Source organism: Panulirus ornatus, chromosome 11 (assembly GCF_036320965.1).
Source record: "Panulirus ornatus isolate Po-2019 chromosome 11, ASM3632096v1, whole genome shotgun sequence".
Taxonomy (NCBI): domain Eukaryota; kingdom Metazoa; phylum Arthropoda; class Malacostraca; order Decapoda; family Palinuridae; genus Panulirus; species Panulirus ornatus.
This window is the reverse complement of record NC_092234.1, coordinates 58,755,649-58,767,735: the sequence shown is the minus strand read 5'-3', so window position 1 is coordinate 58,767,735 and position 12,087 is coordinate 58,755,649. Positions and strand designations below refer to the sequence as shown.

The window sequence follows — 12,087 nt, the reverse complement described above, 5'->3', positions numbered from 1 at the left end:
CATAAGGGTAAGAGAGATGTGTGGTAATAAAAAGAGTGTGGTTGAGAGAGCAGAAATGGTTGAAATGGTTTGGTCACATGGAGAGAATGAGTGAGGAGAGACTGACAAAGAGGATATATATACCTTCCTGTCCGAAGAGTCCCTTCTGCAGGGGCTTCCCACAGCGCTCTGGAAGCCAGCCGCATCCACTGAACGGGACCACAAGTCATACATTTTCTTTTTTTCCTCTTCTGTCATACTTTTTCGCCGTTTCCCGCGTTAGCGAGGTAGAGCCAGGAGCAGACGGAGAAGAAAGGCCTCATTCGTTCACATCCTATTCTCTAGCTATATCAACTGCATCGAAACCACAGCTCCCTATCCACAACCAGGCCCCACAGCTCCCTATCCACAACCAGGCCCCCACACACCTTTCCACAGTTTCCCCCCGGACGCTTCATGTGACAAGGTACAATGTGTTCAAGAGCAGATCTTCTGGCATGGGTGTGGAAAGGCAGGGGTGGAGGATGAACGACAAACTTTTATGGAGTGAAGGAAGATGGAAGACGCTAAGCAGAACCCTGAGTAACAATTATGATGATAAGAGAGAAGAGATGTGTCTCTCATAAGAACTAAGTCCCGGGTCACTGTGTCACGTCTCCCTCTCTTACATTGTTTGTCACACAACACAAAATAACCCTTACAAGACTCCTTTTTCCGTGACTATGATAATCAACTGAAGTTTCCGTAAAATCCCGGTGTTCCGCTCACAGGAGGGTGATGGATTGGTCTGAACTACACAAACCTCTAGATGCATCACTACTGACCTTCCAACATCACTTCAGTAACTAACAACTGTAACCCCAATACTATGTGGTCCAGACAACAGAGAGGCTAGGATGAAGTTCCTTAACTTGAGGAGACCAAGTCCAGTCACAAGTTCCTTAACTTGAGGGCAACACGTAGCGTAACGAGGGACTCACAGGAAAGAACCAACTGCCCATCACGTGTGTTCCACGGGGTTTGATGTGTATGTCCGTCGCTGCCGTTAAACACATGACTAATTTCCGCAAACACTTTGCCCGGCTTACTGAAATACAGCAGTGACCCGCCTGGTGGGAAGGACGGAGTAGTGTAAGGATCATTAGGAAGGAGACACCACGGCCAGCGTCAGGAAGGAAGGAAGGCAGCAGACGGAAGGAAGTTCGTGTCCTCACCAGACCTTGGCTCGTCTTCCTGCATACCAAACAACCCTCCGGTGATGACAGTTCCCCCTACAATACCTCCTGTGTGGCAGGGATCTGCTCCTGGCCATAATGGAGGGTCCTGAGGCGTGGACCGTGTCCACATGTGGACTGGCGTGGGAGGAGCAGCTGACGCTGGTTGTTAAGACAACGGTGTCTGTGATGGCTGCAGGCGGCGGGTACGACCTGCTGGGAACACTCCAGCAGTGGACGGCAGATACTGGGAACTCCTCCTGTCGTACCTCACGACATCACAACACTCCTGCTGGTCCCCAGCTCAGTTTGGGTGAGTTACAGGCTCAGGGGAAATGTTAACACTACGATACAGAGTGGTCCTGGGGCCTCTGCCGTCTACGTCACTGGACATGCACGGTACAAGGTCATCATCATTCATCATTACTCATGTTCATACTTGACATGTGAAATGAATGTGTGGCCTCATGAGTCACCGTGCAACGTGTAGGACGCCAAGTCAAGCGACATGCCAGCCCTCCTGACTCTCCTCCCACTTGCGAAAGGATGACGGTACCTGTGGCCACACCCACGTCACCACCACCTCTGCTACGCCCTCGCTGGCCACATGTGTTCACCCCGAGTACACCTAACGTAAGAATAATCAAACAAATACAGATGTAAAACTCACATTCTCAAAGCACGTGAAGACAACTCGGCACATCCCACACGCACGTGCCTCCCTCACTAAACACCAGACAATCACTATGCCTCAAGATACATAGATCATTAACAATATAGCAACGTGGAAGATGTCAGTAAGTACGTAAATGAATTAATGGAGGAGTGTAGGTCCAATTCCAGCTCTACATTTCTTCTTCAGTCTTCCATGAGTAACATTCAATCCCTACTGGGTATCGCCAGCTATCTAAACTACTTATAATCATCAAAGAACACGTGAACAATCGCAAGAATCTAATCCTGACATTTCATTGGTTAACTACCTCCATAACTCTGATAGTCATAGGCAATATCATTTGTAACCTGCCTTCTATACGGGTATATCCTGCCCTTACCGTAGCTCCCATCACGACAACACTATCATGACCACACCTCGACTCAGCTCACTAGAATCAAGTAAAACCATCCGCGTTCACCTCAAGTGTTAGTACGTGCGTACTGCATTTACACTCCAGAATTTCTTGATGGTGAAAGCAGCAAAATTCATAAAACTGCGTCGTCTTTAAAGTCCCCCCCACCCAGACCTTCAGTGACAAAGCTTTATTTAGTGCCACAGAGATATTTCTCAACTCAAAAGCCAAAAAAAATCTTACAGCACTAAAATCCTTCCAGTACTACCGTATCACAACAACTTCCTAGGTCTGCCCTAACTACTTAAAGAGAACTTGATATGAATATCGCAATTAAGAACAGAATACAGTGAGAAACGTACTCATGAAAATTCAAATGTGTGTGTACCAGATACCACGCAAGGAGTGTAATACAACTGACTTGGGACGAAGTGGAGGACAAGTGAACTTAAGAATAAAAGAGCATAAACATAGCGTTCATGTAGGCCAAGAATCAAGTCCTCTACTCCTGCATATGCCAGCGTTCAGCCAACATCTAACGTCTGGAACAACGCGTAGAAAGTTGCATCTTGTCATTCAAGTGTTAACAGATATATCCCAGAATACAGCAATATTAAACAGTTTTCGTAATAACTTCAACACGAGTGAGTCGAGCCATGTACAAAGTGACATCCTTCTATAACCAGAAAGTTGTCAATATATATATATACAGTTTATGAGCTGATCTATGACCTGACACTTTGCCTCTGATGACCTTGCCTTTAGTGACCCGACCTCTTCCTCTGGTTTATTACTTAAGTTTCTTCCGCCTGATCCTCCCCTTACGAGGTCATATATATATTACACGCAATATTACACGCAATAAGTGGGGGATGCACTCTCTCTATATCTACCCTGATGATGTAGAACACACAAAAGTGCACTCGGGACTTATCGTGCTTCATTATTACTCGTGCTTTATCAGCAAATAAATGATCACACGCATACCAGTGTAACATCACTACAATATATACGTATACACGTCTCTACATCCCTGAAGAAATGTGAATTATCACGAAAGCGCTCTGGTCTTCGTGCTTCATTTTCCGTGTGGTTACCAGCACATATATATATATATATATATATATATATATATATATATATATATATATATATATATATATGTGTGTGTGTGTGTGTGTGTGTGTGTGTAATATGCTGCCTGGCTCCTACTTGAGGTTTCTCTGCGAGTGTGGAGTCATCTTTACCGAGGTAGTATCATCGTCAGTTAACAACAGAGTATAATCTCGTCAAGATCATCTCGCCCCCACACACTCCATCTTTCCGCCGCAGCTTCGGCGCTGCAGGAGTCCCACACAACGGGTACATACAACACTGTGTAAAGCCTTGTGTGCAGCATCAGTGGTGTTAGCCCGTTCCTTATCCAGTCACTAAGCCACAAGATAGGTGTGCACAATCATCTAGTGGCAATTCAATGCATTCAACCTTCTGGCTTGGACTACGGTCTTCAGAAACTTTAACTACAGAACGTTGTATGTAAGTACACACGTCTGGTCTACATCACCAGTCATGAGATCCCTGGTGCACATTGGGACGCACACACGCACACACAACCACGAGCAAACCAGTTTACCCTCAGCCTCCCAGGAGCGGCACCAGAGACCGGCACATGCTGGTAATGACCCGGGCTCAGTACCGGGACTGAAAGACCTCACTTGTCAGGTACTAGAAATGCTACCTTTATGAGGGTCCGGGTGTAGGGGAGAGAAGAGACTGGCTTCGGTAGACACTAGGAGGCTCTCGTCCCGTGGAGGCTGACGTGGGTAGGCTCTGCGTCCAGCATGACCCACGGTAACACTCTGGTGTTGCCAGCATACCCAAAGAACTGGCGCAGAGCGGGGCTCTCAGGTGCCCAGCAGGTGACTCACACGCTCACGGGATTATGCTAAACTTGAACTTGTGAAGATGTAACAGGAGACACGTCAGGACGGGGGGTGGGGGAGAGAGCTAACGGTCTTCTTGATGATATTCTCACCCCAAACATTAAAACTAACGTGGTGAGTGAAGCGCTGCCGCTGACGGGGTTACACGGACGGTCTGGCCTCACTGGACGGGAGCCACGCCACCCTTGACACCCTCCACAACAAAGCTTGCGGCCTCCCCCACCCGAGCCACCGCGCGGAATTCGCCAGAACGGGACTCCAGGTAAGGCGAACAGCGACCAAGGACACTCTCATATAGCAGTGACTTAAAGGGCAGTCTGAGGGCCACCTAACATGACCGCTGGCTGTTCACTGGGAAATGGCCATCACGAGTTTTTTCTAAGGTTAATGTCACTTACTTGAAAAAGTGAAGTGTCCTAGAGGTGTTGGTGCGTGCTCCTGACGGGGCTAGTGAGGCATCACGGTCACTAGTAGTATCCCCCACAAGTCTGTCTGTACTGGAGCGGCGGCGTGTTCTTGACAGAGCCGGTGAGGCACCACAGTCAACCAGTAGTGTCTGCCACATGTCAGTGTGTGCTGGAGGTGGTCGTGGCCAGGCTGGTGAAGCCACGACAGTCACCAGTAGTGTCTGCCACAAGTCAAGTGTGCTGGAGGTGGTCGTGGCGACTTCCCCTACCACGCTCCGGGCTCCGCCACCACCGTTCACTTCGTTACAGTATTAAACGTGTGTTAATCCATCGAGGCAACACCAGGACGACACAGATCACGGACAGTAACCACTTAACTCGGGGCTCTGTCGTTTGGCGTCCATCTTGAAATAACGTCAGACTAAACAGTCACCTTGTTAAACGAGGACGAAAACCAGATCTGCCGAGCAACTTGAAAAAAAGAGAATTTTTGGGTTGATTTAATCTTTTCAAACAGTTCAGAAATGAAGCACCTGCTAAAGTGTATTTTGACCAACACACATAGAACCATTATATGGTCTATATGTAACCAACCCACCCTGACCCCTTGATCTGACTAACCCACCCACAACCATTATATCGTCTAGATGTAACCAACCCACCCTGACCCTTGATCTGACCAACCCATCCAAAACAATTATATAGTCTATATGTAACGAACCCACCCTGACCCCTTGATTTGACCAACCCACCCTGACCCTTGCTCTGACAAACCCACCAAGAGGTATCATATGGTCTATATGTAACCAATCCACCCTGACCCTTAATCTGATCAACCCGCCCAGAACAATAATACGATGTATACGTAACCAACCCACCCTGACTCTTGATCTGAACAACAACCCAAAACCATTATATCGTCTAGATGTAACCAATACATCCAAAGCTTCTTAACGTACCACAGGCTGACCCCAGGTTTGGCTGGCATCTACAGCTGTGACGACCCGGGGCAAAGGTCGTAATGTAATTATTTTACGATCAGAATATAAAGGAAAATGAGTGTTTATATCATAATACAAATCGTCAGGTTTCATCATGCGTTGCTGGACTACCATAATCGTAAGACAGGTGTATGACTTGGAGGCTAGGACGGCATTGGGTCAAGCTGGAACACTGTGTTAGAAGACAAACAGTAAGTAAATCACGTGGCAGGACTGTGAAACAGACGATCCCATAACCTGAAGTGATTTGTTTCCTAATGGCTTTCTAAGCTGCTAACTGAAGGTAGAACCACAAGCCAGGGTCAGACGGCAGTGTTCCTACTGTGCTCGCTCCTGTGTCACCTCTCACACCAGATCACATCTGAGCATCACCAACTCACAAGACAGGAACGGCATAAATACCGAATGCCACAAGTGCAGTCCTGGAACGGACCAGATCCAGATCAAAGCCTGAACAAATATGAAATAAAACAAATTACTAACAATCACTATACCATGTAATCTACCTTAAGACGATTATAATGAAATAAGTATGACATATAAATCTAATATTACAAAGAAGTTTCAACTGTTTCGGAATATGACGAGTCAAAACAGCCGTTGTCAAGCATTGGACATCATTCTCTGTGGCGTAAACAATTAAGTTCTTCAGCTTGTAGTCGCTTTCGACACCAGGGCAGCCAAGACAGCAGACAAACGTCATCATAACTGTGTGTGTGTGTGTGTGTGCGTGTGACCCCTGGGAGGGCGGAAGGCAGCAGCCTTTTGGTGCAGTGGGATGATGCCAGTCAATGGTGGCATTACTCTGGAGGCGTAAGGCAGCAGCCTGGTGCAGTGGGATGATGCCAGTCAATGGTGGCATTACTCTCTGTCCCACCTCTCCAAGTCTCCAGCCTCTAGACAAGAAAATCTAAATGACTGAAGAAACTCTTAAGATATAATACGAAAGGCTAAACAAAAAAAAAATCCAATCCTCACATTCCTGTCTGTATATGAAGTACAACAACGTTCTGACCACAAAACAAAAACTGTCCCACTCCAGACCTTGTACCTGATGATCGTATTATTGGCGTCATTACAGTGCATCACGAAATATAACATTTTATAACATTGCCACGTTTGTCTGACGTGAGATGCCAGGTCGCTGCCATCACAATTTTTATCAAATGAAGCTGTACTTACTTCCTGGTAAATAATTCTGCCAGCATTTGGAAAAAAAATAGAGGGGAGCATGACCAGTTATTAGTGAGGTATTCAGGTTCAATGAAACATTATAACACCTTCGTCCACCAAACCTGGAATCATAAACTTGGTTTGTTGGTAGTGCTTTATAAGAGACTTAAGAAATACAGTGTTTGTATTACTCGTCAATAGCAATACATCATAACTGGTCAGTACTACATATTCCATATACATATACAAGGTCCATATACAAGTGAAGAGGAAAGTGAAGTTAGCCGGTCATATCAAAGAGAATATGAGCGACTGAAGGAAAAGTACAGGAAAGGCACCAAGGATAATTGCTGACAGGAGGATCAAGTGTGAAGGAAATGTGGAGCGGGAGGCCTCGAGGCCTGACCGCAGCTACGGTGCCCTCTAACGCTAACCTCAGTTGAAGCCTAGTATACGCTCGGTGGACTTGGAACACGAAGGTATTACATCACTCTCACCCAGGATACATATAGTGCTTTCTACTTGACATGTAACTTTTACCTTCACTAATATTTCATCCATTACAAACATTACACTGTACTTTCTAACATGTAGTAAACACTATGTGATATGCCAGCGAGTGAAAAAAAAAGTGTGACCAAGGTTGCCTCACAAAAAACTACGACAAAACACGTGTTTCTCACCTACATGCCGGACTTTCAGGAGTGTAGATGCCTGGCTGCCTGGCGAATGACAGAGAGGGTGTGTGATATATCAGGTAGCAAGAAGTAGCCAGTTAAGGCTAGACTAAGGTTAAACCTGTGAACGTGGCAAGGTTACTCACCACGGGTAAACAAAGCAGCGCCACCTCGACCCCGCGGCCGCTGCATGAGTTACGGCAGCCGCAACACCGAAGGGAAAAAATTTATATATATATATATAAATATATATATATATATATATATATATATATATATATATATATATAATTTCCAGGTGGCCAAAGCTGAGTTAAAGTCTTCCTGACTAACCTGTTCAAGAAACAGAGGACAATTATTCGTGAAGACAAAAGATTTGTTCTTGCACGAGATGACGCGCACTTCCTTCATGACTCGCCCAAAGAGGTGCTTTGAAACGTCCCTACCGGCCTGATGGGTCAGTCTGCAGTCGCTCCCATGACTCAGTGATTTATGAGGCGGAAGGTGTGAGGGGAGGAACAGGCCTGTGTTTCTTGTGTTACTGTGTTGTAATTACTGCTGCAGATGCTAACGTGAGATAGAGAGAGGAGCATCAGGTATGTATCGACAGGTGTTATTGTGACCACTAGTGTGATCATATTGGATCTCTAATATTGAAACTTAACGTAGATACTTTTATACCTCTTTATTCTAACGGCTTCACTTGTGTCTGGGGTCAATTTGTCAGCACCTACACCTCTGGAGACTGTTAGTACCAACACCTACGTGTCTGCAGTGTCTGTCTGTCAGTACCAACACCTACGTGTCTGCAGTGTCTGTCTGTCAGTACCAACACCTACGTGTCTGCAGTGTCTGTCTGTCAGTACCAACACCTACGTGTCTGCAGTGTCTGTCTGTCAGCACCAACACCTACGTGTCTGCAGTGTCTGTCTGTCAGTACCAACACCTACGTGTCTGCAGTATCTGTCTGTCAGTACCAACACCTACGTGTCTGCAGTGTCTGTCTGTCAGTACCAACACCTACGTGTCTGCAGTGTCTGTCTGTCAGTATACCAACACCTACGTGTCTGCAGTGTCTGTCTGTCAGTACCAACACCTACGTGTCTGCAGTGTCTGTCTGTCAGTACCAACACCTACGTGTCTGCAGTGTCTGTCTGTCAGTATACCAACACCTACGTGTCTGCAGTGTCTGTCTGTCAGTGCCAACAGCCACAGTAATAACCATGGACAGACAGGGGCTGGGGGACACAGGGAACATGGTGTCGAGGCTGTGGCGGGCGGGAGGGGGCATAATGTATGACTCGCTGACCTGATGACTTCCTCTGAGTGACATTCTTGATGAGCGGTGTGTGTGTGTGTGTGTGTGTGTGTGTGTGTGTGTGTGTGTGTGTGTGTGTGTGTGTGACCCCTACCTGGGTCTGGTGGTAGTGGCGGCTGCCGGGCAGCTCGGGGCCACTGATCTGGGCTGACTGGTTGGCCTTCACCACAAGGCTCTTGACCCCGGCCAACCAACCCACACAACCCACGGTCAACCACCCCTGCCATCCCATACATACACACACACATACACACACACACACGCACACACACACACACACACACGAAAGAGGGTTCTATGAGCGCAGTAATCCTTCCCTGAGCAGTACACAATATATTTACAAACAGCTATTTGTGTACAACTTAACGGTATGAAAGGATGGAGTGTGTGTGTGTGTGTCTGTGGGTGTGTATGTGTGTGTAATTACCTATCTGTACTGCACGGTGATGGAATTTTACACTCGTTGGGTCTCACCTCTTAAACATTCACTCTTATACAACTTTTTACATTCAAGTATGTTGTCTCCATTAACTATGTCCTCAGTCATTCTGTTCCCCCTTATCTATCACTCTTATACGATGTTTTTCTTTACATCTACTTTAAACAAAATTCTTGCTTAACTTCATGTCATGTCCTGTAACTGCTCTATCCTTACATTTCTCGAACAATTGTTCACAGTCCACGTCATCGGTCTGTTAAAAATGTAAAGGTTGTGTGATCAAGTCACCCCTTACTCTTCTCCCTACCAAGGCCTCTAGTCTTTCCCCGTAAGTCTCTCATAATTGCGGGAAACCATCTTCGATATTACCTGTTTCTACACATGGGTGTGGGAGGGAGGAGGGGGAGGGAGGGGTGATGTATGATGACACAACCCAGCCACACAACCTCTTGGTCTTCCCAGCACTTCCCAGGTTAAGCTCATGGTTGTACAGGTCGTCACGTGTGTCCACAAATGTTGCTGAGGAAATGTTTGCTCACCTCCCTCCCTCCCTCCTGACACGACCCTCCTCCAGCGTCTGGTTAAGATTGTTGTCCTCGAGCCGTGTGTGAGTTCAGAGACCCCATCCATCTGGTCTGTGCTGACACCATCATCTCCTACTCGGGATGTTGCATTAGTGACCGTGTCTCACCTTGCCCTCCAGCTGGGCAGGTCAACACCTTCCTCCTTCTCCTCATAATCCATCAGATGTGTTTACATATCAGGTTACAGCTCTGCTGTATCTTACAGTTCTGTCGACCTTCTTAATGATCAGCTTTGATACAGAGGTGACATATATAACTATTATTATTATATATATATGTTTTCTCTATACATATTCGCCATTTCCCGCGTGAGCAAGGTAGCGTCAAAAACAAATGCCAGAGCCTTAGAAGCCGTTTCCTAAGTTAGCGACGTAACGTCAAAAATAAACGAAGACATGGCATCCCTTGCTCACATCCATTCTCTAGTTGTTTGGTGCATTGCACAGAAACCACTTCCCCTATCCAAAACCAGGCCCCACAGATCTTTCTTGACCCTTTCATATCCCTTGGTTCAGTCAGCAACAGCATGTTGTCCTCGTATGCCACACTCCTTCGATTCACTTTATCCCGTTCGTGCCTTTCACCCTCCTGCATGTTCAGGTCCCGTGCACTCAAAACCTTCTTCACTTCATCCTTCCATTCGGTCTCCCTCTTCTCCTTGTCCCCTCCACCTCTAACATATATATCCTATTTGTCAACCTCTCCTCACTCATTCTCTCCATATGTCAAAACCATTTCAGCACGTCCTCTTTCGCTCTTTCGACCACACTCTTCTTATTACTACACCTTTCTCTTATCCTGTCATTTCTTATTCAATCAACCCTCCTCACACCACATACTGTCCCTTAACAATAATTGACTCCCCCCATCCCAAAGACTGCAGACCTGTTCTTCTCTCCAAGACTCTTGCATTCACCAACAAACCAACCGGAACTACTCACCCTCCTCTCTTCTTACCTCTTGATGAAAAAAACTACTTCCCGTAGCTGTCGTTCCATACTGTATATTCGTAACACCTTCTACTGAGCATTTCTATTAGCGAGCATTTCTATCAGCTCCATCGCACGTCTTCTCCAGATCAATACACCCAAGCTACAAAGCCTTTTATTCCTCTAAGTATGTCTCACACACATTCTTAAGAGCAAACACGTGAGCCACACATCCTCTACCAATCCTTAACCCACATCATTCCTCCCCATTCTGAAGCGCTGTGCATGCCACCAGCTTCTCAGTCACCACTCTCCCATACAACGTACCAAGTACACCCAACAGACATATATCTCTGTGTTCTGAGCATTCGCTCATGTCTCCTTTTGCCTTTACACAATGACCCTTATACATCCACGTTGCCAGTCCTCGGGCACCTCACCATGGACCGACTGTCGCAACCAGGGTTGGAGCCTATGCGTTCAGCCCCAGGTGGCCCTTGAATGCGTCACGGTCTGTAGCGCTGACCGCTACACCACGGAGGTCCACGTACGCAAGGCTATCACCACCTACTCTCTTTCCATCATTCCACTCACCATGACACTCTCACTTCGCATACCTCCCTGACCCAAACAACCCTACAGCCACCACCCTATCATCAAACACATTCAACAGTCCTACATAATACTCCCTCCATCTCCTCACATCATCACCGCCTGTTACCACCCGCCCATGTCCCTCCTTCACCCATGTTCTTGCTTTTCTAACGCTATTAACCTCCCTGCCAAACATCATCGTATTCTCCCTGAAGTTTGCTAATACTCCCTCATCTCAACTCTGAATTGCCCCCCCCCCTCTCTCTCTCTCCATCTATCTATCAATCTATCTATCACACACACACACACACACACACACACACACATATATATATATATATATATATATATATATATATATATATATATATATATATATATATATATATATATATATATATACGAACAAAGTGCATATGAATACGCATCTATTTGTTCATTCATTCATTTATATACATAATCCCTGGGGATAGGAGCGGGGGAGGGGGGTGGCAGGAAATCCTCCCCTCCTGTTATACTGGTCCAAAAGAAGGATCAGAGAAGGGGGCCAAGTGAGGACTTTTTCTTACTAGGCTCGGTTCTCTGTTCCTTACTCTTCCATGGAAATGCAGGAAATGGCGAATCTGTATGAATATATATATATATATATATATATATATATATATATATATATATATATATATATATATATATATATATATATATATTATCCCTGGGGATAGGGGAGAAAGAATACTTCCCACGTATTCCCTGCGTGTC

At 46.1% G+C, this 12,087-nt stretch overlaps 1 protein-coding gene across 2 annotated transcripts in view; it reads right to left on the bottom strand.

The window, feature by feature from the left end:
• Positions 1-12,087, bottom strand: part of LOC139751577 (uncharacterized) — a 192,275-nt gene that overhangs the window by 142,508 nt on the left and 37,680 nt on the right. Inside the window, exon 1 of one of the 2 annotated variants that reach the window (XM_071667160.1) lies at positions 7,471-7,596. The exons of the other annotated variant lie outside the window; for it this stretch is intronic. The gene's annotated coding sequence lies outside the window, so the exon portion shown is untranslated. Of the gene's footprint in view, positions 1-7,470; positions 7,597-12,087 lie in introns of those variants that run through there. 2 annotated transcript variants of the gene reach the window in all.